The 27401-nt window shown below is 40.3% G+C and overlaps 1 long non-coding RNA gene across 1 annotated transcript; it reads right to left on the bottom strand.

The window, feature by feature from the left end:
* Positions 1 to 1356: 1356 nt before the first annotated feature.
* Positions 1357 to 27401, bottom strand: LOC112428137 (uncharacterized). Its single transcript, XR_003020042.2, has 3 exons — positions 27323 to 27401; positions 16120 to 16213; positions 1357 to 1571 (listed from the first exon to the last, which is right to left on the bottom strand). It is a non-coding gene; the product is annotated as an uncharacterized lncRNA (long non-coding RNA).

Genomic DNA, 27401 nt, shown 5'->3' with positions numbered 1-27401 from the left:
GTGCTGCGGGGAAGGCGAGGCGGCTAACGGCTCGCCTCAAGTTGTTGCTCCCGCTGGCGAGCCGCTTCTGTCAGGCTCGCTGCTGGTGTCGTTGAGTGTGTTTCCGAATGTCCTTGCGCCTAATAGCAGTGAGGCGCAAGACTGGCCCACGCCCTCACCTGCGGCTTGCTTCGCAGGACTCCACCCCAGGATAAAAGTTCCCCTCAGGTCATCTTCCAGCTGCCCTCAAAAGACACTCGTTTTTGTATTTCACTGCTCCAAGTTTAGAGACCTATCTTAAACACTCTGACTAAAAACATCTTGCTCCTGTAAGCCTGAGCTGATGCCTCTCATCCATTTATCTTGCCTCTCACTGCGTTAAGATCCCCGCTGACTCCCACTGATGAAATATCACAAGGACGCAGGATTTTCACGTTGTCTTTCCATTTCCACGATGGTTTCATGGCAAAAGAACCCCCAACTGATAAGGAAAAGTCACCGCAGCTCTGTGACATCTTACTAGCCCTGATCATTGCTTATAAGCTGGTCATACGAATGCTGTTACAATAGATGCAAGAAATTGCCATTAAAATTAAAATTCCAGCGAACTATCTGAGGGCTTCAAAAGGGAAAGACCATAATTGCAAATGAGCCCTGATAAACTGCCAAGAATATATCACCCAAAAAATTAAATCTCAAGAATTCTTCCAGTTCCCTGATGTGTAATGGTGAACTAGTTTCCTGTTCCTGATGGCAATCAACATTTCACTTCACCTGCTGATTTCCATTTTCCCATAGAATTACCATTTCTGCTTGTGTGTGTATATATGTGTGTATATATGTGTGTGTGTGTGTATATATGTATATATAAAATGCCTTACCACCTGAGATTACAGGCTAGAGTAGTTCTTAAACTTCAGTGTGCATCACAATTATCTGGGGTGCTCGTTAAAATGTAGGTACCTGGAGCTACAACCCCCCGGTATTTTTATTCTGATCTGGGTAGGGATAAGAAATTTGAATTTTTAATAAGCAGTCCAGGTGATACTAAAAGTGGTTAGCTGAGAGCACAGAGCTACAGTTTTTGTGTGTTACTACTCTAAAGCCATATTACCATTTCAATTTCCAAGAAACCTACCTACTTACATAAAATATACCTATAAATATTGCTAAGACAGTCGTGTAGCTTCCTTTTTGAAGATTGACCTACCAAGTTCAGTACTTCAAACAACTAGTTTAATTGCATTGTTTATTTTATGAAATCTTGTTTCAATACCAGAAATCAGCAATCATTTTTCAGGTAACTATGATGTACAGAGCACTATCACCTACAGTTGGCTTAACACAAATGAAATTGAAGAAATGAATATCGCTGCTCTCAACAAAGTTAGTGTCTACTTGTGGAATTAAAATATAGACATAATACAAACCCAGTGTAGCACATAAATCAATGTGTTGGATGAAGATGAAAAAGAACTTGTAATTAAAGAGTACTTTTGCCAGTTTCCTTTATTGTCAGTCTCTTAGCCCAGACATTTTCAATTAGGTAATTTCCTCTGAACAGTCTTCAGCTTACTGAAGTTCCTCCAGCTCTACAAGACATAAAGGAAAGAAATCACTATAGCCTGAAACTATCCGTTTTTCGGTATACGAATGTGTGTATGATATACATATAAGTATGTTTATCAGACCAAGAAGCTACTTGGATTTTCAAGATTTCTTATTACTTAAACTATTCGTTAGTGTGTACAGTTCTGGCTGTCTTCATCACCTACCACATCTCACCTTCTTCCCCATTTAACTGCACCCAAGTTGAAGAGGAAAGAAGAACTATATCTCCAAAAAGGAAACCAAGTATAACCACGCTATTTCCAGCTTTCCTTTTTCAGAGTCAAAACAAACCTTGCTTAATTTCTTGTCATCAGAAACCTTCCAGAAATTACTGCCCAGGAGCAAAATATTTCCCAAGCAGCTGTCTGACATTTTAAAGAGAACATTTGCAACGCTGTTTATTAGGAAGATAGGGTATTATTATCCCTATTTCACAGATGAAGAAATAGATGCAGGTTAAGTGTCTTGTCCAGTCACACAACTAACTAGTAACAGAGCCTGAATTTCCTACTACACTGCTTATGACTCCTAGACCAGGGTGCTTGCCGCTACATCAAGCTGCCTCTGTAATGAGTCCTACCCAGAACTACCAAACCAATTGGAAATGGAGTAGATAAACGTATGGAAATGGAAGAGTTAGGGAAATGTACAATGCAATTGACAGATTCAAAATACAATGTAGTAAGTACTAAAAGCATGAGAATTAGTCTGTTAGAAGCTAAACAGAATTTAAAGGACAGCTCTGTTAAGAGGCACTGATATTTAGGCCTTGCCTGTTTTATTATTCTGTAACAAGAAGCTGAAACAGATAGCCAGGCTGCTCTTGGCATTAGTTATTTATGGAAGGGCAAAAAACAACTGTTCTTCATTGACTGTGTAACAAGCCTTTGCGTGTTAAACTTCACGGGTTTGTAGAATAATAATAATTTTCTCTTGCGGTCCAAATACAAGCAGCAGGACTTCATAATAATATTTGCATTGACAAGTTGTGTTAGATTTTGTCATTAACAAACCTTATTTTTGGCAGACCCAACAACCAGGCCAAATATTGTCTTTAGTGGCTTGTGTTAAACAACCAGTGAAATCAGAAACCTAGGCAGAAGATGATCTCACTGTGAACATAAATAATAACCTAAGCCACTCCTTTAAAAAATGATCAAAGGCATAGTAGCTACATCTAAATGTTATTTTTGAGAAACGATTTGTTTTTTCAAAATAACTATTTCTTTTCATTCTGGCACATTTTTCAGGTTTTTAAATTAATGGAAACACCAAAACAAACAGACATCTAATGCACCCAGATAGGAAGACACAGTATTGTATGGAGTCAAGTCTTTGGAAATTAATCCATCAGGACATTGTGGTCCACGTCAAAATCACAGCAGGATTTTAATGGAACTTAATTTCAGTTTCTCTCATGAAACTCCTTATTTGTCCTTTTTAAAGATAACTCCAACCCCCCCTAAATAAAATCCTCCACAGTTATCCTTGAAATTGTTTGTGCAACCTTCCTATAAAGGATCAAAAATAACAAAATATTTTTATTATCCATAAGGCCATAAGTATGCGAAAAATCTGCTGTGGTTGTCGTTGAATCTGTAAGAACGTTGCTTTTCGTATATTTTTGCCCACTCTCTGTAGTGATTCTAGCCCAGTAATATTATGAAAAAAGATAGGTCATGGATATCATAACTTGCCTTAAATGTCTCTTTGTTATCCTTTCCCTTTAAGATACAAAAAGCTTCCAATATGTCCTATTTTTAAAAAGACCAGTAAAATAACAAAATTTTAATGTGTCCCTTACTCAAAATCTTCCACTGTTAGTGCTGGGAAGCTACTTAGATGCAGAGTAGCAGGATGGAAACCATATGGGTTTGGACTTAAGCCAACCACTCTAGACCAAGTTATATAACATTTTCCTGAGCCTCAGCCTCTTCTGTAAATTGGGGATAATAATGGTACCTCATTCATAAGACTCTTCTGAGGGAATGAAATCATGCCTATAAAATTCCTGATTTATGGCAAGGGTGTATAAAATGATGGCTATTAATCACCAAGTTCAACCTCTTCATTTCACAGATGAGAAAAAGGAAGCTAGAACCAGAAAAATCTTTCTCCAGATTCTCCTACTTATTCAGTGACTTTCTTTACAGCTAAGGACAAATTCCTTGAGAAGTGGTCTACAGCCACTTCATTCACTAAATCACTATCTGACCTCCAAGTTAATCTCCATTCCCATCAATCCTACAATCCTATATAATCCTATATATATATATATATATATATATATATATTTTTTTTTTTTTTTTTTTTTTTTTTTTTTTTTTGAGAGGGAGTCTCCCTCTGTTCCCCAGGCTGGAGTGCAGTGGCACGATCTCAGCTCACTGCAAGCTCCGCCCCCCGGGATCATGCCATTCTCCTGCCTCAGCCTCCTGAGTAGCTGGGACTACAGGCGCCCACCACCGCGCCCGGCTAATTTTTTTTGTATTTTTAGTGGAGACGAGGTTTCACCGTGGTCTCGATCTCCTGACCTTGTGATCCGCCCGCCTCGGCCTCCCAAAGTGCTGGGATTACAGGCGTGAGCCACCGCACCCAGCCAATCCTACAAATATTCCTATTGCTAATGCCTTCTATGAAATAGACAAACCCCATCATTATACTTAAATAATTATGGGACCATTTCACTCAGACCGAGTGAATAGTCCCACTGGGACTATTGGACTGATTAAACCTTTGGATATTTATTCAAAGCATCCCTCTTCAAACCAAAATTCTGTAATAAAACTGTCTGCTTCACTTGGATCCTACATGGCACATGGTACAAGCCAAGTTACTGTTATTCAAATAAAACATTTTTTAAGAATATGTTTGAATGAATAATTATTACTTTTAGAAATAGATATAAAAGGTTATTAAATATATTTTATTTTCCCCTTCAAGTTGGTAAGATTTTTAGATTGATAATATTCAATTTTGGCAAGAATATGAAGAAACTTGCACTCATATATTCTTTTTTTTTTTTTTTCAAGATGGAGTCTCACCCTGTCACCCAGGCTGAAATGCAGTGGCGCCATCTCGGCTCACTGTAAGCTCCGCCTCCCAGGTTCACGCCATTCTCCTGCCTCAGCCTGCCCAGTAGCTGGGACTACAGGTGCCCACCACCACGCCTGGCTAATTTTTTGTATTTTTAGTAGAGACAGGGTTTCACAATGTCAGCCAGGATGGTCTCAATCTCCCAACCTCGTGATCCGCCTGCCTGGGCCTCCCAAAGTGCTGGGATTACAGGCGTGAGCCACCACGCCCGGCCTGCACTCATATATTCTAAGTAGGAGTGTAAATAGTTTTGGTCCCTTTATTTTATTTTATTTATTTTTGAGACAGAGTCTTGCACTCTCGCCCAGGCTGGAGTGCAGTGGCACGACCTCAGCTCACTGCAACCTCTGCCTCCCGGGTTCAAGAGATTCTCATGCCTCAGCCTCCTGAGTAGCTGGAATTACAATAGGTGCCCGCCACCACACCCAGCTAACTTTTGTATTTTTAGTAGAGATGGGGTTTCACCACGTTGGCCAGGCTGCTGTTGAACTCGGAACTCAGGTGATCCACCTGCCTCGGCCTCCCAAAGTGCTGAGATGACAGGCGTGAACCACTGCACCCAGCCTGGCCTTTTTAAAAGACAATGTGGCAGTATCTTTTAAAATTTAAAATGCATATACTCTTTGACATTTTCATGTACAGGGCTCTATTATACAGAGAAACTTGAACAAATACACAAAGATATATGCACAGGAATAGTAACCAGAGTATTATTTTAATAGTGAAAAATTAATCAAAAATCTCAAGTGTTCATTAATAGGAATATGGTTAATACCTTATGGTATATCCATACTATAGAATACTGCGTTAGGTTAAAAAAAAAAAAAAAAGAATGAGGCACAATTATTTAAATATCTATATGCAAACATAATGACATGAAATGATGTTTGTGATATATTATTAAGCGAATAAGAGCAATATGCAGTTCGTACACATAATTCATTCTCATTTTGAAAAAAAAATAAGTATATGTCACAGTACGTGTGTGCAGCAAACATCTGGAAAGGTCTATACTAGATAATGAACAGCTGTTATCTCTACAGAAAGGGATCAGAGACTTCTTTATACACTTCTATTTGAGCAAAAGAGGTGAAGTGACTAGGCACTTCTTTTGTAATATAAATAAGAATAAAGAGACAATCAGTAGAAAAATGAGCCTTACTGAAGGAAAATTTGCTTTACAAATAGCCTTTCAGGAATGTATTTAGTCTATGTACAGTCATGTACAGCTACAGAGAATTCGGAAACCTTCACATAGAGCCTATTTGCACCATGGCTCAATAAAGAGAGTATAGTCTTAGGGAGGACCAGTTCCTAAGCTGTTCTAGATCATCATACCTACATTATTGCCTTTTGGCAACAAAATTAGATTTGTTGAACTATTTCATAGACACCATTGAAACAAGCTTGTAAAAAGTTGAGGTTAAGACCAGGTGTGATGGCCCATGCTTGAAGTCCCAGCTACTTGGGAAGCTGGGGCGGGAGGATCACTTGAGTCCAGGAGTTCAAAATCATCCTGGGCAACATAGTGATATGTCATCTCTAAAAAAAAAAAAAAAAAAACTATTAATTGGGTGTGGCAGCATGCACCTGGAGTCCCAGGTACTCTGGGAGGCTGAGGCAGGAAGATCCCTTGAGCCCTGGAGTTCCAGGTTACAATGACCTATGACCACATCACTGCACTCCAGCAGCCTGGGCAACACTGTGAGACCCTGGCCAAAAGAGAGAGAGAGAGAAAAGAGAGAAGAAGAAGAAGGAAAAGGAGAAGGAGGAGGAGGAGGAGGAGGAGAAGAAAAGAAGAAGAAGACAGCAGCCTGGGCAACACTGTGAGACCCTGGCCAAAAGAGAGAGAGAGAAGAAGAAGAAGAAGGAAGAAGGAAGAAGAAGGAGGAGGAGGAGGAGGAGGAGAGAGGAGGGGAGGGGAGGGGAGAAGAGAGGAGGGGAGAGGAGGAGGAAGAAGAAGAGAGGAAGAGAGGAAGAAGAAAGGAAGAAAGGAGGAAGAAAGGAAAGAAAGAGCTGAGGTGAGCCACAGATTCTGGGAGCTGCCTGTATAGAGACAGTCTGTATTAGATACATATAATAGCTAAAAATGAATTTCTTAAAATCTGTGATTCACTCTCAAGGTATTTGCTATAAATGTCTTCTCTTGGGAGAAGTTCACCCTGGGTTTGATTCTGGGTAGAGAGAGAGGTCATTTCTTTTGTTTGGTATTTGAAATTGGGGAGGTTTTTTTGCAGGAGACTATTTTAACATTCTATTGGGAAAAAAAGAGGGAGGAAAGACAGCTTAATTGAACAGAACACATTAACCTTAAAAGACCCTGCAGCTTCAGCCAGGTGTGGTGGCTCATGCCTGTAATCCCAGCACTTTGGGAGGCCGAGGTGGGAGGATCACGAGGTCAGGAGATCGAGACCATCCTGGCTAACACGAAGAAACCCCGCCTCTATTAAAAATACAAAAAAAAAAAAAAAATTAGCCAGGCGTGATGACAGGCACCTGTAGTCCCAGCTACTCAGGAGGCTGAGACAGGGGAATGGCGTGAACCCAGGAGGCGGAGCTTGCAGTGAGGGAGATCACACTCCAGCCCGGGCGACAGAGGGAGACTCTGTCTCAAAAAAAAAAAAAAAAAAAAAAAAAAAGGCCCTTCAGCTTCAATCATACCTCCCTTATCCATACCCCATACTATACCTTGTTTCCCAGCGTTGCAGAAGTTGCTATTTAAAAAAAAATTAAGTTAACCTAAGACTGAAAGAAAGACTAAATACAGATACAAAGGAAAGCACTGATGCAAAGTACATTTGTAAATTAAGAGAAAAGAAATAGCCATGGGGTAATAAAAATATCAAAATCAGATTTTCAGATAATCCAGATCAGATCAGTTCCCTGACAAAGTCATCTGATAGTGAACTTTAATAGAGCCTTTATCTGCTACAGTGTTCAAGATGAGAAAACCTCTAAAATTGAAAAAAAAAAAAAATACTAATGTATCGACCCTATCAGCAACATTCATCTGAGATTGCTAGCCTTTCTCTTTCCATTGACTTTTTGTATTAATCCCAGGATTATGAACAAACTCATGCTGTGCTGTACCTAAATGCAACAAAATTTTTCCCAGGTAGATCTTAAACTCCTGACTCCTCATCATAGACTAAAGTTGCCAGTTGTACTCTTGTGGCAATGAGATGACCCAGAGCTCACTGGGGCCTATGTTAGAAGAAAACCCCTATAGTGGCAGGGCAGAATGACCTCACCATTTATTATGACTTTTCCTACAAATGGAAAAACAAAGGGGGGAGTTTCAAAACCCAGTACCTTCCTGTAGAAAATAAAATGCGTCATCAGATTAAGTGAAAGTCAAAGTGTCCTCATTTGAGATCATCATAGAAGTTACAGCATGAAAGATTGGAAAAATGCAGAAGATGAAAAGTGTTTTAGCCACTGAATAGGAGGCAGTGCTATGTCCTGTCTGAGCCCGTTGCACCATGTTTGAAAAACAAACATCTATGACACACATTGCAAAACCTAGATTAAGAAACCTCAGGGCAGAGGGCAGATCATCACATGTACAAGTGTACCCAGGCACTTAGCCAGTACACAAAGAGGTGCATGGCTTCAGCACTTCGAAGACTGTGTCCTTGGGCCTCTTTGTTTAAAAAAAAAAAAAAAAAAAAAAAAAACTATTTTCATGATACAGGTTTGATCAAGGCAACAGTTTTACTTTCTGTAAATGTAAACAAAGAAAGGATATGCATTTGCCTGTGAAATTTGAAGTACCTGACACAGGAACTTTTCAAATAGAATGATAGAGCAATAAAGAACTTTAAAGATCATCAAAAGGCCAGTCATTTATTTATTTAAAAATGAGGAAACTGGGGCTCCAAGAGGTTAAATAATTTACCCAAGGTTACAACACTTGTTATTTCTGAACTGGGGACTGCAACACAGATCTCCTGACTCTCAGTTCAGTGATCACCCCACACTGACACTGATACTGACCTCATACCATATTCTAGAGATTTTACAATATAACCATAAACAAAATTATCATAACCACACTTACTAAATTACCCTGATTTGCTTGGATTAAAAAATCAACAGGAATATCTAAGGAAAACAGGAAAAGATGGAATATGTCTGAGGAAGCAACTGGAATTCTTGAAGAGAAAGACTATTTCTTCTCCTTTACATCATTTGTTACGGAAACAAATCTAAACTTTTCTAATACATTTGTTATCATCTGGATGTGCTTAATCTACCCCTCAACAAACGTCCACTCCAGGTTGCAAACTCCTCCTTACCCAACGTGCTGATGGAGTTGATAGCTTGCTTTTCTTATTTCCTATCTGCCACTTTTTGTTTGTTCATTTGGTTTTTGAGATGGAGTCTCCCTCTGTCGCCCAGGCTGGAGTGCAAGGGTGTGATCTCGGCTCACTGCAACCTCTGCCTCTTGGGTTCAAGCGATTCTCCTGCCTCAGCCTCCGGAGTAGCTGGGATTACAGTCGCCCGCCACCACGCCTGGCTAATTTTTGTATTTTTAGTAGAGATGGGGTTTCGCCATGTTGGCCAGGCTGGTTTCGAATTCCTGACCTCAGGTGATTCGCCTGCCTCAGCCTCCCAAAGTGCTGGGATTACAGGCATGAGCCACCGTGCCTGGCCCGTCTGCCACTTTTATGACATTATTGCTATTTCATTTAACTATATCAGCAAATATTCCAAGCCTGTAGACTTGATATCAGAAAGGAACTTCCCATTGTAACAGAAAATGTAACACTCTCAGGGATTAGGGCCGGGAAGACATTTGGGGCATTTGACAAATATAATTTTGTAAAAACAGCTTTCTCATTCTTGTTTGCTTCTGATCTTTCCATCTTCTGTACTATATAACAGAAGCTGTAAAAGTTCAGAAATACCCAAATGTAAGAAATAAGCTACATTAAAAATGACCACGAAACACATGAAAAGATGCTCAGCATTACTAGACATTAGGGAAAGGCAAATCAAAATCACAATTAAGTATCACTCCATACCCGCTTATGGCTATAATGATAATTTTTTTAAAAAAACACTGGAAAATAAGTGTTAGCAAGAATATAGAGAAATTGGAATCCTCCTACATTGCTGGTGGGAATGCAGAGTGGTGCGGCTGTTGTGGAAAACACTTCGGTTCCTCAAAAAGTTAAACATAGAGTTACTAATAACCCAACAATTCTACTCCTAAGTATATACCCGAAATAATTGAGGCTGGGCGTGGTGGATCATGCCTGTAATCCCAGCACTTTGAGAGGCCAAGGCAGGTAGATTGCTTGAGACCAGGAGTTCGAGCCCAGCCTGGGCAACAAGGCAGACACCATTTCTACTAAAAATTTTTTTAAAAATAAAAAAAAAAAAAAAAAAAAAAACTAGGTGTGGTGGCACACGCCTGTAATCCCAGCTGCTCAGAAGGCTGAGGCATGAGAATCGCTTGAACCCAGGAGGCAGAGGTTGCAGTGAGCTGAGATTGTGCCACTGCACTCTAACCTGGGTGACAGAGCAAGACTCTGTCCAAAAAAAAAAAAATTGAAAACAAGTACTCAAATATATGTACACTCACGTTCATAGCAGCACTATTTACAAAAGCCAAAAGGTGGAACACTCCAAATGACCATCAGTATATAACTCGACAAATAAATTTGGTACATCTATACAATGGAATTTTTTCATCCATAAAAAGGAATGAAGTACTGATACACGCTACAACATAGATGAAACTTGAAAATAGTACATTAGGCCAGGCGCAGTGGCTCACACCTGTAATCCCAGCACTTTAGGAGGCCGAGGCAGGTGGTTCACCTGAGGTCAGGAGTTCGAGACCAGCCTGGCCAACATGGCAAAACCCCACCTCTACCAAAAATACAAAAAACAAAAAACAAAAAAAAATAGCCAGGTGTGGTGGCACATGCCTGTAATCCCAGTTACTCAGGAGGCTGAGGCAGGAGAATCACTTGAACCTGGGAGGCGGAGGTTGCACTGAGCCGAGACCACCCACTGTGCTCCAGCCTGGGCAACAGAGCAAGACTCCGTCTCAAAAAAAAAAAAAAGAAAGAAAGAAAGAAAAAAAGAAAATAATATGTTATTTAAAAGAAGCCACACACAAAACATCTCTTATTGTACTATTCCATTTAAACGAAGTCTCCAAAATAAATTTGTAGAGACACAACGCAGAATAGTGGATGCCAGGAGCTAAGGAGAGGGAAGACATTGCTTAGTGGATAAGGAGTTTTATTTTGGAGAGATGGAAATGCTTTGAAACTAGATAGAGGTGGTGGTTGCACAACATTGTGACTGTCCTAAATACCAGTAAATCGTTCACTTGAAAATGGTTAATTTTGTTATTTGAATTTCACCTCAAATTATTATTAAAAAGAAATAAACTGCATCGAAACAATGAAGCAAAAGATTCTAAACTTTCAATATTCAAAAGTTCATGTAATGAAGCATTAGAGAAGATACTGCAGAAAATAGTATCTCAGAAAATAAAACGGAGTAGACCAAGTTCCCTTGGGGTAAAACTTAGGTTTGAAGAGTTATGAGGTATTTTTCTCACTCATTTAACTTGGCTAATTTTCTAAGAATTTTTTTTTTTTTTTTTTAGACGGAGTCTCACTCTGCCGCCCAGGCTGGAGGGCAGTGGTGCGTTCTCGGCTCACTGCAACCTCCGCCTCCGGGGTTCAAGCGATTCTCCTGCCTCAGCCTCCCGAGTAACTGGGATTACAGGCGCCCGCTACCATGCCTGGCTAATTTTTTGTATTTTTAGTAGAGACAGGGTTTCACCATGTTGGCCAGGCTGGTCTCGATCTCCGGACCTCATGATCTGCCCTCCTTGGCCTCCCAAAGTGCTGAGATTACAGGCGTGAGCCACCATGTCCGGCCCCCAAATTTCCATTTTTAAGAGGCTAAGGAAATAACAATAACAAGAAATGTGTTCCACAAATTTAGAATTTCAAGAAATTTTAAATCTTTACCTCAAACTCATTCATACAGTCATTCAACAAATATTTATTTAACTGTGACTTTGTGACCAGCTGGGAGTGGGGAACACAGATATGGTGCCAAACTCAAGAGACAGGTCACTTCCCGTAGGGAGCTTATATGTTGATGTATAAGGCAACCAAATGAGATAACTTCAGAAAATGATGTGTCATAGACAACATAAAACGTGACTATGAAATTAAAAGTGCATTTTTGTGTAAAGCTGTACTTTTTTTTTCTTTTAGTCTAGTGTAGTAGTGAGAAGGTGTGAAAGAGTAGAACAAGGAGTTTGATCTGTAACTGACTGTGAACAATCAATTGAGATAAATTACTATCTTTGGACCAGCCTCAAGGTGTATTTTTTTATTTTTATTTATTTTATTTACTTATTTATGTATTTATGTGAGACACAGTCTTGCTCCGTCACCCATGCTGGAGTGCAGTGGTGCAATCTTGGCTCACTGCAACCTCCGCCTCCCAGGTCAAGCAACCCTCCTGCCTCCACCTCCCAAGTAGCTGGGATTACAGGCATGTGCCACCATGCCCTGCTAATTTTTATATTTTTAGTAGAGACGAGGTTTCACCAGGCTAGCCAGGCTGGTCTCGAACTCCTGACCTCAAGTGATCCAGCAGCCTCAGCCTCCCAAACTACTGGGATTACAGGCATGAACCACCTTGCCTAGCCTTAAGGTGTACTTTAAATAGGGTGATTTGGAAAGACCTAGCTGCCAAGTCAACATTTGAGCTAAGATGTGAATAATAAAAGGGACCCAGTCAGGCCCAGGTCAGGGGGAGAATGGTCTAGTTAGAAGGATCATCAAGAGCCAGATATGGTGGCTCACGCCCACAATCCCAGCACTTTGGGAGGCTGAGGTGGGTGGATCACCTGGGGTCAGGAGTTCCAGATCAGTCTGATCAACATAGTGAAACCCTGTCTCTACTAAAATTACAAAATTAGCCAGGTGTGGTAGTTCATGCCTATAATCCCAGCCACTTGGGAGACTGAGGCAGGAAAATCGCTTGAACCCGGGAGGCGGAGGTTGCAGTGAGCCAAAATCACGCCATTGCACTCCAGCCTGGGCAACAAGACCGACCACTACTCTGTCTCAAAAACAAAAAAAAGGGGGGGATCATCAAGAGCAAAAGTCATAAAGCCAGTCTGGGCTTGGGCCTTGTACAACTGGACGGACGGATCATAGAGAACTAGAGAACTAAGGGCAGAGGTGACATGGAAAAAAGTCAGAGAGGTGAGGAGGGACTGGTTTTTCAGGGTAGTATAGTCCAGGGTAAAAAGTCTGATTTTATTTAAGTACACCTATGCTCTGCAATGTTTACAACACCAAGAGTAATCTGGTCAAAGCAGTAGATAAAAGGGATTGGTGAAACACAAACAACACACACACATTTAAGAGGGGATATACCAAGACATATACTTCCCTTTGGTTGTCAGAAATTAATTTGATCAAACTGAAAGATTGTTTTCTTTTCCTTCTAGTCCAAGGTTTCTCAAACTTGGCACTATTGACATTTGGGCTGGATAATTTGGGGAGGAGCTTCCCTGTACATTGCAGAATGTTTAACAGCACCCCTGATATCTACCTGCTAAATATTAGTAGCATCCCTCTCCAAGGCTGTGACCACCAGAAACATGTCTAGAGATTGCCAAATGTCTTATAGAAGCAAAATCGACCTCGGTAGAGTACAATTGTTCTAATGCGAGGCAGGAAAGTGAATAGATGCCATGTAGGGAGGTAGACTTTGAAGGAAGTGGCATTTTCTTTTTAATTTTGCCTTTCCCACCTCCAGCTTCAATCCAAAGCCTCTCCTGATTCCTCAGCCTCTGGAACACATACACTGGTGTTAAGTAAATATTCAGTAAATTCTTCCAATACCGACTGCCAATCTGTACACACTGAGCCAAAACTTTTCTTCAATAACAGGGTGGTAGGTGGAGGATACCACTGGATTTGAGTAGTCTGGGTAGCTGCCTCAACTTTGCAGCTCATTTTGTTTATACAGAGCCTTAAAGAGACAAAACCTCCTACTGGATGTCTACAGAACACCAAAAGAATTATTCATTTTCTAAATTCCAACCAAGTTTTCTGAAAACACAACTTTTATTCACTGACTTCAATTATAAACTTAGAGTTGCATTTCCATAAGCAGCACCTCCTAACAGAGTATGAGACTGTGAGAGTAGCAGAGAGAGTAGTCAGAGACTCTCGGGAACTATTGGCATTTGGGGCCAGATAATTATTTTTGTGAGGATCTGTCCTGTGCATTATAGGATATTGAGCAGCATCCCTGGTCTCTGCCCACAGGATGCCAGAAGCACCCTCTCCAGTCCTTTTGCAAAAATAAAAAAATGTTTGTAAAGAATATCCAGCCGAGATTGCACCACTGCACTCCAGCCTGGGTGACAGAGCAAGACTCCGTCTCAAAAAAAAAAAAAAAAAGAATATCCAGGAGTCCATACTGATGTAAAGAAATGATGGCTCAATGAATAGATATGGGAGAAGATACAAATTTCCCACAGAGAAGAATTCTAAGTAATTTATGTAGATACACTTCCCTCAAGGAGGTAGTACATAATTCCTCACCCTTTGAGTAAAGGCTGCACATACTGACTTGTTTTCAAAGAGTATAGTATGGAAAGGCAGGAAAATAACTTTACAATGAAGAAACTTTGGCCAGGTGCAGTGGCTCACGCCTGTAATCCCAGCACTTTGGGAGGCCAAAGTGGGCAGATCACCTGAGGTCAGGAGTTCGAGACCAGCCTGGCCAACATGGTGAAACCCCACCTCTAATAAAAATACAAAAATTAGTCAGGTATGGTGGCACATGCTTATAATCCCTGCTACTGGGGAGGCTGAGACAGGAGAATCGGTTGAACCCAGGAGGCAGAGGTTGCAGTGGGCCGAGATCACACCATTACACTCCAGCCTGGTCGACAGAGCAAGACTCTGTCTCAAAAAAAAAAAAAAAAAAATCCCACAAACGCTACCTTGAATAAGTGGCCAAGATTAACATCATCAGTGATGTCATGTTGATAGTCTTAGATATGATATAATGAGAATGGCAGTTCACCTCTATAGTGCCTCCCCTCAAATACCATATCAGAATAACATTAGACAAATTGGCCGGGTGTGGTGGCTCACACCTATAATCCCAGCACTTTGTGAGGCTGAAGCGGGCGGATCACCTGAGGTCAGGAGTTCCAGACCAGCCTGGCCAACATGGCATAACCCCATCTCTACTAAAAATACAAAAATTAGCCGGCCGTGGTGGTGGGTGCCTGTACTCCCAGCTACTAGGGGGCTGAGGCAGGAGAATCCCTTAAACCCAGAAGGCATAGTTTGCAGTGAGCCTAGATCATCCCACTCCACTCCAGCCTGGGCAACAGAGCGAAATAATAACATTAGACAAATCCTAACTAAAAGATATTCTACAAAATACCTAATCAGTACTCCTCAAAACTGTCAATGTCATCAAAAACAAAGAAAGTCTGAGAAACTGTTATAGCCAAGAGAAGTCTAGCTAAATACAATGTGGTTTCTTGGATGGGGTCCTGAAACAGAAAAAGGACATTAAGTACCAACTAAGGACACCGAAATAAAGTATAAATTTTAGTTAATAATGTGTCAATATCTGTTCCTTGTAACAACACATCATACCAACGTAAGACGTTAACAATAGGAGAAACTGAGTCAAGATATAGGCAAGTGTTTGTACTATGTTTGCAACTTTTTTTGTAACTCTAAAATACTGTAAAAATTTTTTAAGTTTATTTTTTAAATGTCTTCAGATATTGCCAAACTTCCCCTAGGGAGCAAAATCTCCTTCAGTTAAGAATCACTGTTCTAGGTCAATCTAGACATTTGCTTTCTCATTATAACACTTTCCACCTTTTACAATATTTTTACTAACTCCCAGCTCTCCTCTATGTTGTCAGCAACTCTTAATATTCAAGAATTCTTATGATTTTAAGATCTCCTTTGTTCTCACCCACAGCTTCTAGAACTTTCCTCCTCTCCACTTTTATCTGTCTATTCACTACATACCAATTGAAGTGGAGTTCAATGTCATTTCCCTCATAGGTAATGCTATCTAACAAATCAAGTCTGTAAATTCTTCTACTTCAAGACATGAGGTAATAGTTCAACTACTTTTTTCAGCTTGAAAATCTGCATATTGTGATTACAATAAAAAGGGCTACTTGCACTTCATCAGTGTTGCAAAAACTTCAGTTCAAGAGTGATACTGTCTTAATATTAAGAGTGCTTTGCCCTGAAAAGATATTCCACCAATATATGGAACAGAGGCTTCAGCTGCAGATATGAAATATAATTATTTTAAGGAGAAATGGTCTGCCAAAACCAACACTGTCAGTCACTTTCCATAGCATTTTGTGATTTAAAAAATTTTTACCTAGTAGTTGTTCAGCCATGAATATGAATTTCTGCCTTCTTCTGGGTCTAAATATGAAGGAACAAAAGAATTTGACCCAATCTTGAAATTAAACCTGAAAAAATTAAAGATACCAGTAAAAAGAAAGACAAGTGGAGCCACTAACGTAATTTATTTTAATTTTTTTTTTATTTTGAGACGGAGTCTCGCTCTGTCACCCAGGCTAGAGTGCAATGGTACCATCTCAGCTCACTGCAACCTCCACCTCCCGAGTTCGAGCGATTCTTCTGCCTCAGCCCCCTGAGTAGCTGGGATTACAGGCACGCACCACCACGCCCAGCTAATTTTTGTATTTTTAGTAGAGACAGGGTTTCACCATGTTGGTGAGGCTGGTCTCAAACTCCTGACCTTGTGATCCACCCACCTTGGCCTCCCAAAGTGTGGGGATTATAGGCGTGAGCCACCGCGCCCGGCCGCCACTAATGTTTTCAAAGTGTAATCCTCTTTCTGAAGTGATGGTTCCTTTTACACCACTATTTCCTTCCTCTGAATTGCTGTTCCTATTCCCACCCAGCTCTAATAGAAACACAGCCTATGTTTTATTATATGTGTGGCAGTGTCTTGGCTGGGCTGAAGGAAGGTAGTGCCAGAACCTTGTCCGAGAGAAATTAGATGACACTTCCCCCATCCCTTCTTTTATCTATTTGCATAAGTTCATATACATGGAGACTGGGGGTTGGGCTGAAGGAGTGATAACTTGGTTTTCATTTGTTGTTATTTGCTGGAGCACACAGAAAAAGAGAATGAAAGCTGGAAAGAAAAGAAGGTAAGGTAGAGTGCTGGTGCTATGGCTGAATCTTTGGATTTGAGGCCTGGTGGGGGAGAAGGGTATATGGCCAAAGCTGAGGGAGTCTTTTCTTGAAGGACTTTATGTGGTTCTGGGCTGAAATAATGCTGTTTAAGTACAAAGTTAGAAAATTATTGTAGCGTTGGGTGACAGGCCTAGATCCCAGTACCTCAAGGACTGGAAACTTTGTGAAAATAGGGAGCCAGTACCCTTGATACAGACAATGCTGTTTGCACAAAGGGCATCTGCAGCAGAGGCAGTGATAAGGTGCTTTGGCTAGCAGGCTGGAGTATAAGTGGCCGGGCGCGGTGGCTCACGCCTGTAATCCCAGCACTTTGGGAGGCCGAGGCGGGCGGATCACGAGGTCGGGAGATCGAGACCATCCTGGCTAACACAGTGAAACCCCGTCTCTACCAAAAATACAAAAAATTAGCCGGGCGAGGTGGCGGGCGCCTGTAGTCCCAGCTACTCGGAGGCTGAGCCAGGAGAATGGCTTGAACCCGGGAGGCGGAGCTTGCAGTAAGCCGAGATCGCGCCACTGCACTCCAGCCTGGGCAACAAAGCGAGACTCCGTCTCAAAAAAAAAAAAAAAAAAAAGAATGTAAGTGAACTTGTTACAAACACATGTGGCAAACAACTCTTCTGAAAACAGCCAGAAATAACTAGAGCGTCCTTGGAAGGGTTTTAAATTCCTCTGTGAGTAGGTGAGGGCTTGCAGCTGATGAAATTTGGATACAAGTGTACATGTGATCTCATCTTACCAGCAGGAAAAATCTGGAATATTTGGGTTATATAATTTTTGTTTTCTAGGATTCAATTCTAATAAGATCTGAGATTTCTTTTTTTTTTTTTTTTTTTGAGACAGAGTCTCGCTCTGTCGCCCGGGCTGGAGTGCAGTGGCCGGATCTCAGCTCACTGCAAGCTCCGCCTCCCGGGTTCACGCCATTCTCCTGCCTCAGCCTCCCGAGTAGCTGGGACTACAGGCGCCCACCACCGCGCCCGGCTAATTTTTTGTATTTTTTTTTTAGTAGAGACGGGGTTTCACCGTGTTAACCAGGATGGTCTCGATCTCCTGACCTCGTGATCCGCCCGTCTCGGCCTCCCAAAGTGCTGGGATTACAGGCTTGAGCCACCGCGCCCGGCCAAGATCTGAGATTTCTTAAACCTGTCTCCATCTTAGAAGAATACTACTCCATACCTAAGCCATCATTTACCTCCCAGGTCTAAAGACACACTATTATAGTTTCCACTGAGAGTCCTTTGAGCAATCTTGTCTAACAGCATAGTAAGTGGCTATAGGCTCATTCTCTGGAAGTTCCCTAGAGTTAGCCTTCCTTAGTTACCCCTAAGTTAACAAGGATACTCCTCCTTCAGAAAAGTAATGTAGCTTATTTTTACTTTATCCCCCTTGGTAGCCTCTAAATATCCTTTTAAAAACACTTACCACAGGGAGCCACATGCTCCTTTCAATAACCAGTGTTTCTTTCTGTGAAAATAGGCCTCTTCGGCTGGGCACAGTGGCTCACGCCTATAATCCCAGCACTTTGGGAGGCTGAGGTGGGTGGATCACGAGATCAGGAGATCGAGACCATCCTAGCTAACACGGTGAAACCCTGTCTCTACTAAAAATACAAAAAAAAAAAAAAAAATGGCATGAACCCGGGAGGCAGAGCTTTCAGTGAGCCGAGATCACGCCACTGCACTCCAGCCTGGGCAACGGAGCAAGATTCCGTCTCAAAAGAAAAGAAAGAAAATAGGTCTCTTCAGACCATTACTCTTTGCTGAAAATCCAGACTTTTGTATCCCAGATAACTACAATAATTATCTTGCTCCTTTTCTATTTTTCTTTGTACTCTTTAGTTAATATGGAAAAATAGACACTCATGTTCTCTGCATGTGGCAAGTACAGAAAAAAATTCAATGAACACCAAGACATTTAGACTATATTACCAGCTAACAAAAGATTTAGAAAGACAAATTTCTTGGACTGTAGCCACGTCTTGTTGCCTAAGAATTTAAAGATTCATTTAAGATCCACTTAATATTCCATAATAACATGATTAGTTAGGACACAGATGTTGGCATCTTGAACATTTTCCCCATTACTAAGGAAGTGAAAGAAGATTGCATAGTAAGTTCAGTTTTATCTTTGGCTACAAAAGCTAATAACCCAACAAGAAACTTACAAATTGGTCTTTGGACTAAGCTTCCAATCTGCCTTTCAATTAAAATGAGTTTATATGAGATCTAAGTACTCTTGTAGACTGACTATGTGCCATGGAAAATATTCACAAGATGATGTGCAAAGGATCCAGAAAATAAATATAGTTACTACTGAGGTCATGTACCAGTCCATATCATGGAAATTTAAAATAGCACCCTAAGATATTCCTGTAGATAGGCAACAGAACACTATTGCCAAATCTTACTTTCTAGACAAAGCAGGAAACCAAAGTTATAGACTCAATGTGTGAGGAGATTTAGGTAAGCAGAAATAGTGTTAAAGCAACATGAATCCAAAGGTCATCAGAGTTGAATGTCAGGTTTCTTTAATAGCTACATGACCACTGCTTTTTTTTTTTTTTTTTTTTTTTAATGAGTTTCGCTCTTGTCGCCCAGGCTGGAGTGCAATGGCGCAATCTCGGCTCACCACAACCTCCGCCTCCCGGGCTCAAGCAATTCTCCCACCTCAACCTCTCGAGTAGCTGGGACTACAGGCATGTGCCACCACACCCAACTACTCTTTTTGTATTTTTAGTAGAGACAGGGTTTCGCCATGTTGGCTAGGCTGGTCTCAAACTCCTGACCTGAGGTGATCTACCTGCCTTGGCCTCCCAAAGTGCTGGGATTACAGGCGTGAGCCACTGCACCTGGCCAACCATTGCCTTTAAGAAATCCTTGTTGGGAGGCAGAGCAAGAGGGCTGAATAGAATTCTCCAGCAATTAGGCCAGGTGTGATGGCTCATGCATGTAATCCCAGCATTTTGGGAGGCCAAGGTGGGTGGATTGCTTGAGCTCAGGAGTTCGATACCAACCTGGGCAACATAGTGAAACCCCATCTCTACAAAAAAAAAAAAAATACAAAAATTAGCTGAGCGTGGTGGCATGCACCTGTAGTCCCAACTGCTTAGGAGGCTGAGGTGGGAGGATCACTTGAGCCTGGGAGGTGGAGGTTGCAAAGAGCCATGGTCGTGCCACTGCACAGCAGCCTGGGTGACAGACCAAGACCCTATCTCAAAAAAAAAAAATTATCCAGCAATTGTCTTTCCCACAGGAACAACAAATTGAACAAATATCACCACAAAATAAAAACAAAAAACAAAAAAAAACTGAAAAAGTAGGAGAGGGAGACGATGTTAAAGTGTAGAGTTTTTGTTAGTTTTCTCTTTGTTTGCTACTTTGTTTTTGCAGAGTTAAGTTCTCATCAGTTTAAAATAATGGGTTTTAAAATGTTGTTTTCAAGCCTCATGGTAACCTCATATCAAAAAACCTATAACGGACACACAAAAAATAAAAAAGCAATAAATTAAAACATACCACCAGAGAAAATTACTTTCAGAAAAAGAAAGGTGGGAAGGAAGGAAGGAAGATAATGCCACCACACAAGCAGAAAACAAATAACAAAGTGGCAGGAGTAAGTCCTTACTTATCAATAATAACACTGAATGGAAATAGACTAAACCCTCCAATGAAAACACATAGAGTTGCCGGGTGTGGTGGCTCATGCCTGTAATCCCAGCACTTTTGGAGGCCAAGGTGGGCAGATCACTTGAGGTCAGGTGTTCGAGACCAGTTTGGTCAACATGGTGAAACCCCATCTCTAGTAAAAATACAAACAATTAGCTGGGTGTGGTGGCGGTTACCTATAATCCCAGTTACTGGGGAGGCTGAGACAGGAGAATCACTTGAACCCAGGAGGCTGAATCTGCAGTGAGCCAAAATTGTGCCAGTGCACTCCAGCCTGGGTGACAGTCTCAAAAAAACAAAACAAAACAAAACCATATAGAGTGGCTGAATGGATGAAAAAAAAATAAGAACCAACTATCTGCTGCCTACAAGGAATACTCTTCACCTATAAAGACACATATAAACTGAAAATAAAGGGATGGACAGAGATATTCCATGCAAATGGAAACCAAGAAAGAGCAAGAGTCACTCTGTTTATACCAGATAAAATAGATTTCAAGACAAAAACTATAAAAAGAGACAAGGAGGGTCATTGTATAATGACAAAAGTCAATTCACCAAGAGGATATAACAGTTGTAAATACATATGCATTCAACACCGGAGCACCCAGATATACAAAGCAAATTTTATTAGAGCTAAAATGAAAGACAGACCCCAATACATAAATAGCTGGAGACTTCAACAACCCACTTTCAGCATTGGACAGATCATCCAGACAGAAAATCAACAAAGAAAGATCAAACTTAATTTGTACAGTAGGCCAAACCAACCTAATAGATATTTACAGAATGCTTCATCCAATGGCTGCAGAATACACATTTTTCTCCTCACCACATAGAACATTCTCAAGGATAGGCCATATGTTAGGCCACAAAATAAGTCTTTAAAATTTCAAGAAAATTGAAAGCATATCAAGCATCTTCTCTGGCCACAATGGAATAAAACTAGAAATCAATTAATAATGAGAGGAACTTTGGAAACTATACAAACATATGGAAATTAGATAATATGTTACTGAATTACCAATGAGTCAATGAGGAAGTTAATAATGGAATCAAAAATGTATTGAAACAAATGATAATGGAGACACAGTATACCAACACCTATGGGATACAGCCAAAGCAGTACTAAGAGGAAAGTTTATAGCAATATAAACTACATCAAAAAAAAAAAAATAGGAAAACTTCAAATAAACAACCTAACAGTGCATCTCAAAGAAGTAGAAAAGCAAGAGCAAAGCAAGCCCATTAGAAGAAAATAATAAAGACCAGAAGATAAATAAATGAAATTAAAACAAAAAAATACAAAAAATCAAGGAAGTGAAAAGTTGGTTTTTTGAAAAGACAAAATTGACAAACTTTTAGCCATACATACTAAAAAAGAGTGAAGAAAAGAGAGAAAAAAAAGAGCAGAGGCCCAAGTCAATATAATCCTAAATTGAAAAGTAGACAGTACAACTGATACGGCAGAAATTCATTAATGACTACTATGCTCATTAGAGACTACTATGAGCATCTATATGGCAATAAATTATAAAACCTAGAAGAAATGGATAAACTCCTAGACACACATAACCTACGTAGATTGAACCATGAAGAAATCCAAAACCTGAGTAGACCAATAACAAGTAAAGAGATTGACGCTGCAATAAAATGTTTCCCACTTAAGAAAAGCCTGGGACGTGATGGCTTCACTGCTGAATTCTACTAAACACTTAAAGAAGAAATAACACCAATCCTACTCAAACCATGTTGAAAAATAGAAAAGGAGAGAATACTTCTAAACTCATTCTATGAAGTCAGTATTACCCTGATACCAAAAACAGACAAAAGTACATCCAAAAAATAAAACTACAGGCCAATAGCTGATGAATATTAATGCAAAAATCCTCAACAAAATATTAGCAAATCAGATTCAACAATACAATGCATAAAGAAGATCATTCATCAGGACCAAGTAGGATTTATCCCTGGGATTCAAGGATGGTTCATCATATGCAAATCAATCAATGTGATACATCATATCAACAGAATGAAGGACAAAAACCATACCATCGTTTCAATTGATGGTGAAAAAGCATTTGATAAAATTCAACATTCCTTCTTTTTTTTTTTTTTTTTTTTTTTGAGACGGAGTCTCGCTCTGTCGCCCAGGCTGGAGTGCAGTGGCGCGATCTCGGCTCACTGCAAGCTCCGCCTCCCGGGTTCACGCCATTCTCCTGCCTCAGCCTCCCGAGTAGCTGGGACTACAGGCGCCCACAACCGCGCCCGGCTAATTTTTTGTATTTTTAGTAGAGACGGGGTTTCACCGTGGTCTCGATCTCCTGACCTTGTGATCCGCCCGCCTCGGCCTCCCAAAGTGCTGGGATTACAGGCGTGAGCCACTGCGCCCGGCTTCAACATTCCTTCTTGATAAAACCCCCAACAAATGGGGTATAGAAGGAATATACCTCAACACAATAAAAGCCATGTATGACAGACCCACTGCTCGTATCAAATTGAATAGGGGGAAAAAATGAAAGCCTTTCCTCTAAGATCTGGAACAAAGCAAGGATGCCTACTTTTACAACTGTTATTCAACACAGAACTGAAAGTCCTAGCTATAGTAATTACATAGGAGAAAGAAATAAAGGGTATCCAAATGAGAGAGGAAGAAGTCAAATTATATTTGTTTGCAGATGATATGATCTTATATTTGGAAAAAACTGAAGACTCCACACACAAAAAAAAACTGTTAGAACTGATAAATTTAGAAGAGATGCATGATACAAAATCAACATACAAAACTCAGTAGCATTTCTGTATGCCAACAGTGAACAGCTGGAAAAAGACATCAAGAAAATAATCTCATTTGGAATAGCCACAAATAAAACAAGATATCTAGGACTTAACCAAAGAAGTGAAAGATCTCTGCAATGAAAACTATGAAACGCTGATGAAAGAAATGTTTCATAATTTTAAAATGTCTTTTGAAGAGGACACCAAAAAAATGGAAAAATATTCCATGTTCACGGATTGGAAGAATCAATATTGTTAAAATGTCCATATTACTCAAAGCAATCTACAGATTCAATGCGATCTTGATCAAAATACCAATTACATTCTTAACAGAAATTTTTTAAAAAATCTTAAAATGTATATGGAACCACAAAAGACCTAAAATAGCCAAAGCTATCCTGAGCAAGAAGAATAAAACTAGAGGAATCACATTACCTGACTTCTAATTATACTACAGAGCTACAGTAACAAAAACAGCATGCTAATGGCATAAAAATGGGCACATAGACTAACGGAACAGGACAGAGAACTCAGAAACAAATCCGTACATCTACAGTGAACTCATTTTCAACAAAGGTGACAAGAACATACATTAAGGAATAGACAGTCTCTTCAATAAATGATGTTGTGAAAACTGGATATCCACATGCAAAAGAAAAAAAAACTCACCATATCTCTCACCATATACAAAAATCACCATATACAAAAATCAAATCAAAATGAATTAAAGACTTAAATCTAAGACCTCAAATTATGAAACTACTACAAGAAAATCTCCAGGACATTTGGAGTTGGCAAAGATTTCTTGAGTAATACCCCACAAGCACAGGCAACCAAAGCAAAAATGGACAAATGGAATCACATCAAGTTAAAAAGCTTCTGCATGGTAAAAGAAACAGTCAACAAAGTAAAGAAACAACCCACAGAATGGTAGAAAATGTTTGTAAACTACCCATCTCACGAGGGATTAATAACCAGAATATATAAGGAGCTCAAACATCTCTATAGGAAAAAATCTAATAATTCGATTAAAAAATTGGCAAAAGATTTGAGTAGACATTTCTCAAAAGAAGACATACAAATGGCAAACAGGCATATGAAAAGGTGCTCAATATCATTGATCATCAGAGAAATACAAATCAGAACTACAATGAGATATTATCTCCCCCAGTTAAAATGGCTTAAATCCAAAAGACAGGCAATAACAAATTTTGGCGAGGATGTGGAGAAAAGGGAACCCTCATGCACTGTTGGTAGGAATGTAAATTAAAATAACCACTATGGAGAATAGTTTTGAAGTTCCTCAAGATCCAGCAATCCCACTGCTAGATATATATCCAAAAGAAAGGACATCAGTATATCAAAGAGATACCTGCACTCCTATGCTTGTTGGTATACTGTTCACAATAGCCAAGACTTGGAAGCAATCTAAGCATCCATCAACAGATGAATGAATAAAGAAAATGTGGTACCTATACACAATAGAGTACTAGTCAGTCAAAAAAAAAAAAAGGGGGGAATGAGATTCTGCCATTTGCAACAACATGAATGGAACTGGAGGTCATTATGTTAAGTGAAATAAGCCAGGCTCAGAAAGACAAGAGGGTGGTTACCAAAGGCTGGGATAGGTGGTGGGGGGATTAGAGGGTGCAAAGTGGGGATAGCTAATGGGTACAAAAAAAAGTTAGAAAGAATGAATAAGAACTAGTATTTGACAGCACAATAGGGTGACTACAGTCAATAATAATTTAATTGAACATTTTAAAATAAGTAAAAGAATACAGGCCGGGCGCGGTGGCTCACACTGGTAATCCCAGCACTTTGGGAGGCCGAGGCGGGTGGATCTCTTGAGGTCAGGAGTTCAAGACCAGCCTGACCAACATGGTGAAACCCGTCTCTATTAAAAATACAAAAATTTGCCGAGCATGGTGGCTGGCACCTGTAATCCCAGCTACTCGGGAGGCTGAGACAGGAGAATCACTTGAACCTGGGAGGTGGAGGTTGCAGTGAGCCGAGATTGTACTACTGCACGCCAGCCTCGGCATCAAAAAGTGAAACTCCCTCTCAAAAGGAAAAAAAAAAAGAATATAATTAGATTGTTTGTCACACAAAAGATAAATGCCTGACGTGACGGATACCCCATTTATCCTTATGTGATTATTATGGATTGCATACCTATATCAAAATATCTCATGTAACCCATAAGTATATGCACCTACTATGTCCTCACAAAAATAAAAAATAATTTTAAAAAATCAAATGACAAGGCCGGGCGCGGTGGCTCAAGCCTGTAATCCCAGCACTTTGGGAGGCCGAGACGGGCGGATCATGAGGTCAGGAGATCGAGACCATCCTGGCTAATACGGTGAAACCCCGTCTCTACTAAAAAATACAAAAAAAAACTAGCCGGGCGAAGTGGCGGGTGCCTGTAGTCCCAGCTACTCGGGAGGCTGAGGCAGGAGAATGGCGTGAACCCGAGAGGAGGAGCTTGCAGTGAGCTGAGATCCGGCCACTGCACTCCAGCCTGGGTGACAGAGCAAGACTCCGTCTCAAAAAAAAAAAAAAAAAAAAAATCAAATGACAAACCGGAAAAGTCTTTGAATGAAGGTAAGTGGAATTATAATAGTTTTGATACCCATTCCAACAATTTTCACATAGCAAGCACAAGTTGGGTAACTATATACAGGTAGCCCCTATCCCCAAGAAAATGCCATACAGTCAAAGTAAAGCAAAGTTTTGACAATTTTTTCATAACTATAGAATTTCAGACATCCATAGCAGTAAACACTCCAATGTGTCAGACAACAATTAAGCAAGTCATCAACAAGCAAAAGCTGCTATGTGCCTTCCACTGTACTAAATGCTGTGGGGCATATGAAAGAGACAAGATATAATCTCTTATTGAGGAGACAGGCTCTGAATACATAAGACAAAGGAAGCCATACAACAAAACAAAAAGGCTAAATGCTGTGGAGCAGACTAGAAGAGTCAAGATAAGTCCAAAAAGGCCAGAATAGTGGAGGGTTTCACAGAGAAGTCTGGATTTGAACTGGATGGCACAGAGCAGGGCAGAATGCATCCTTGGAAGAAAAAACAATATGAACAAGGGTAGAGACTGGGAATAAAGAGGGCACATTGGGAAGAGTCCAGAAACTAGACTAAAAGGAGCAGAGGATTCTTGTCAGGGAAGAATGATAAGGAAGTTTGGGAGAGACAGTCTGCAAGTTGCAACAGAACTTCAGAGCTCTAAACCCTGAAAAACCACAAAAATGATTACTGGATGTTTTTACGCACACCGGTATAGAGAGGGCTGCATCACTAATGAGACTCTTCAGTCACTCTTTCACATGCGGAGGTCTCTACCCATAGTGTCTCTTTGAATAATACAAAAGGAACAGATGATGATGTAGAAATTGGGTAAACATAAAAAGTAATGTTTTGTCTCTGTATTCTGAAAGCAAACCACTATTATATGCTCCACCCATTGATGTTGAAATTCTTTTCTTACAAAAAAACTTAACCTTTGCCTATGGAGAGTAATAGCTATTTAATCTATTGACAGTTAGTGCACAATTAAGTGCCTTTCTACCTTGCCAATATTTCAGTAAGCAATTCACATTTTAACACAGATCAGATTACTTTCTTTTGTGTTTTAAATGTTTATCTAAGAGTTGCAGAGATAACATCTACATTGAAAAGTGCCATTAAAAACCCAACAGACATTTCTGGTTTCCTGTCCAGTATGTAAGGAGCTTAGAAGTTGCCATTCCATCCTAAAAATAAGTAAAAAACCGAACAAACTGAAAAATCAACAACTCTTCTTACATCTGTCAGGGAAGTAAGGTCACAGTGCAAACTGCTGCCCCCAGAATTGGAGAGACAGGCAGGGGAATCCAGAGAATCACAACTTACCTGAGCAGAAACATCCACAGGAACCAGCACAGGGTAGGAAAGCCTAGACTGTAATTGATGAATTGTTGGAGGCTCAGTG

This window comes from Macaca nemestrina, chromosome X, assembly GCF_043159975.1.
Source record: "Macaca nemestrina isolate mMacNem1 chromosome X, mMacNem.hap1, whole genome shotgun sequence".
NCBI lineage: Eukaryota > Metazoa > Chordata > Mammalia > Primates > Cercopithecidae > Macaca > Macaca nemestrina.
The sequence above is the reverse complement of the archived record's forward strand: the minus strand, read 5'-3'. Positions and strand labels throughout refer to the sequence as shown.